Source organism: Cavia porcellus, unplaced genomic scaffold (assembly GCF_034190915.1).
Source record: "Cavia porcellus strain 051 isolate PalLab524CR breed Dunkin Hartley unplaced genomic scaffold, mCavPor4.1 scaffold_3, whole genome shotgun sequence".
Classification (NCBI taxonomy): Eukaryota; Metazoa; Chordata; class Mammalia; order Rodentia; family Caviidae; genus Cavia; species Cavia porcellus.
In genome coordinates this window covers 14,201,105-14,204,995 of record NW_026947486.1, presented here as the reverse complement: position 1 = coordinate 14,204,995, position 3,891 = coordinate 14,201,105, and the positions used below count along the sequence as shown (strand labels likewise).

Here is a 3,891-nt window from a genome sequence, read left to right as displayed (position 1 = left end):
TCCAATTTTTTATCTGTGTTTTCTTTAGATATATTTAGAATCTCTTTCATTTCTTTTATCATTTCTTCTTTTATCTGGGAGATTATTTCGAGTTTGAATTTCTTTAAAGCTTCCTGGAGTTGCTTGTCAACTTCAGTGGCTATTGTGTCTGATATATGAGGTGGATGGGATATATTTTCTTCTAAATACATTCCTCCTAGGGTTTCCTGAGATGGGCTGGAGGTTTGAGGTTGTAATTTGGTCTTTCGTTTTGTCATTTTCCTATATTTCTGTGTTTCAAGTGTTATTTGAAAGCTTCCTCAGGATCTGTTGAAAATCCCCTTCTATGTTTGCAGCTACTGAGACTCTGGCACCACGCTACCCCAAGCCATTGGGCCTGCAGAACCAATGGCCCTCCTCTGCTTGTTCAGAACTCCACAGTTCCAGACAAGCTGGGCCTCAGGGACACTGTGCGCCCACCTGCCCCTTGGAAGATCCACAGCTCTTCAATCGCAGCCGGGTTAGGGTACTCACCACAGGCCGCAGTGCCTTAGGAGCCTGTGATCCCTCCCTGCTTGCAGAGATATCCACAGTCCTCCAGACAAAGGAAGTGGCTTCTGCAGGCACTCCAAATCCGCCCAGCTCCTCCTCTGCACTCCGATAGCTAGGCGAGGCTGGGCTCGGTGGATAGTGTAGGCCCGCCCACCCGTCGCGAGCTCAGCAGACTTCCAAGTGTAGCCGGGATGGGGAGGCGGCTGTAGTGGCCTCTAACCCACTGATCCACTTCACTGCACCCAGAAGCCTGGGGGGTCCGGAACTGTCTGAGATTTGGGCAGTCTGTGCTGGGCACTCACCACAGGCCGAGGTGCTCAGGAACCTACGATCCCTCCTTGCTTGCAGAAATATTCAGTCCTGCAGACAAAGGAAGGGGCTTCTGCAGGCACTCCAGTTCCGCCCAGCTCCTCCTCTCGATTTTTTTATTTTTTGACACAGATTCTTGCTATATTGTCCAGGCTGGTCTTGAAGTCCTTGGCTCAAACGATCTTCCTGTCTCAATCTACTAAGTAGCTAGGATTATAGATGTATGCCATGATGCCTGAATAGATTTTGAGCTATACAATTAGAGATTATCTTAAATTTAAATGAAATTTTTGATCCAATATTCCTTTTGAATGCATGAGGAAACAAAGGCTAGAGTTCTTGTTTCATTTCTCATTACAGGCTTAAACTTTAGAAACTTACCTTTTGCCCAGTTTTCTGAGTTTTTAACTCTAAGTGCAGCCTCCGCCCAATGTTCTAGGCTTTTCTCAAAAAAAATTATTTCAAATTGGTCTACAGGTGTGTCATCCAAAAGAGTTATTTCTTAAGGTACTAGGGAAGCAACTCAAGCACTCTGAAGAAAGGCAATCTTTCAGAACTCTGGATTAAGCATGTCTGGGAAATCCTTTGCTAGCTAAGTTCAGACATGAGTGGATGTGACTTATTTTTTAATGAAGTACTGTCTTTTAGGACACTATACTCTGCACTTAACTGCATTTAAATTAGTATACATAGCACTCATTTGTAATGAGTAACGTTTTTCAATTTATATCTGAGTCAAAATCATGGTTGGCCTTGTCAAAGTTTACACAGTGTCAGCATTGCTAAGAGGCCAACATGGTTCCTTGTTTCCGTTTGTTTAATGTGCAGCTTCCCTGTCCCATGTTAGTATTTACTGAAAGAATCAAAACTGGAGATTTTGCTACGCTTTCTAATCTTGGACCTTTTCAGATATTTCTGGAGTGAATAAGAAAGTAGCATGAGTTACCTAGGAAGTAAATGAATAAAAGAAATATAGTAAAGCTGTAAGAGCTTTCTTTCACTTTGAGTTGTATTTCAATAAATACTCTCGTGTCAGACTACCTGTCTCATCCTTATTTTTATTTTAGGATAGAATATTAAATGATATTTTAACATTTGATATAAAATATATTTTAAAAATCTCAGCACAAAATTATATATTATGGCTGCTGTTTTGCAACAATGAGCTTTCATAATGAAGAATCATTGGAAGGTGCTATTTAAAAATAAAAAATAGTTTTGAATTATGAGTGCTTATATCCATTCTCAGTATGTTTATTAATTGTTAAAGGATATGATCTTTTAATTAAACAAGAGCATAACTTTAAAGTGGGTTCTCCAATAGAAAAAGGGATATATATGAGGGTGAGAAATTCACAAAAAAGCAAAAAATACCATGAAACATGTCAAAATTACACAATTTTATTTATGTTAAGCTGCAAGTTTGTGATTGTTAATTTTATTTGTCAACTTGACTGGGCTATGGTGTGCCCAAACATTTGGCCAAATATTTGGCTATGTCTATGATAGCTTTTCTAGGTGATATTAACATTTGAATCAGTGGATTGAGTAAAGCATATTGCTCCACCTAAGGTATGTGCACCTTCTCCAATCAATTGAAAACCTGAACAGAACAAGGAGAGAGAGAGAGAGAGAGAGAGGGAAAGAAAGGATGTGTAAGAAGAATTAAAATGTGTTATGTGTATATAGAGATTTAGGAGACACATACGTCCTATTAGTTCTATTTCTTTGAAGACTAATACAACATTTTAACAATAATAAAAACAGATGAGGCAGTACATTGAGCTCAACAGAGACAGCACTGGGGCAAATGAGAGCCAGAAAGGCACTGGGTGACTCCATGTCTTGCTGAGGAAAACAAATACATGGGCGAAGGAGATCCTAAGAAACACAGAGGCAGAATGTCATCATATGCATTCTTTGTGCAAAATTGATGGCAGGACCTCAAGAAGAAGCATCAACTGCTTTGGTCAGCTTCTCAGAATTTTCTAAGAAGTGCACAGAGAAGTGGAAAATGATGTCTGATAAAGAGACAGGAAAATTCGAAGACATGGCAAAGGCAGACAAGACCCATTATGAAAAAATGAATACCTATATCTCTCCTGAAGGGAAAATAAAGAATTTGTTCAAGGATCCTAATGCATTCAAGAGGGCTCCTTGGGCCTTCTTGTCCTGTTCTGAGTGTCACCCCAAAATCAAAGGAGAACACCCTAGCCTATCCATTGCTTATGATACAAAAACTGGAAAAGATATCAAATAATACTGTGGCAGTTGAAAGCAGACTTATCAGAAGAAGGCTGATAATCTGAAGCAAACATACAAGAAGGACATTGCTGCCTCCTGAGCTAAAGGGAAAGGAGATTTTAAGGCTGAAAAAAGGAAGAAAAAGGAGGAAGAGGAGGAAGATGAAGAAGACAAAGAAGAGGAAAACGAAGAGGATAATGATAAAGATGGCAACGATAATGAATAAGTTGGTTCTAGCACAGTTTTTCCTTATCTGTGAAGCATTGAACCCCATGTACATAACTCCATTTAAAGTAAAAAATTAAAATGTAATACTGTAAGATTTGTTTTTAAACTGTACAGTGTCTTCTTTTGTATACTTAACACACTACTGAATGTGTCTTTACATAGCCCTGTTCTGGTAGTATTTTCAGTAACAACTAACCTTGCCTGGTACAGTATGGGGATTGTAAATTGGCCTGGAAATTTAAAGCAGGTTCTTGCTGGTGCATGGAGCAAGTTAGGTATATATGTGGGCAGTAGCTTTGTTCATTTTCAGTTGTCTCTGATGCAGCTTATATGAAATAATTGTTCTGTTAACTAAACATCATTCTGTAATAGCAAAAACACAAAAACAGTTGCAGCAATTTTGTTGACATTGTGAATGTTTCTAAGTAAATAGCTTTTTTAATTAAAAAAAAACCCCAGATGAATGGACCAGGTGTGGTGGTGCATTCTTGTAATCGTAGCCCTCAAGAGGCTGAGGTAAAAGGATCATTGCAAGTTTGAGGCTACCCTGTGCTGCATAGTGAGTTCAAATCCAGCCTG

At 39.2% G+C, this 3,891-nt stretch overlaps 1 pseudogene; it reads left to right on the top strand.

Moving 5' to 3' along the window:
• Positions 1-2,705: 2,705 nt before the first annotated feature.
• Positions 2,706-3,310, top strand: LOC100715408 (putative high mobility group protein B1-like 1; annotated as a pseudogene).
• The last annotated feature ends 581 nt before the right edge of the window (positions 3,311-3,891 follow it).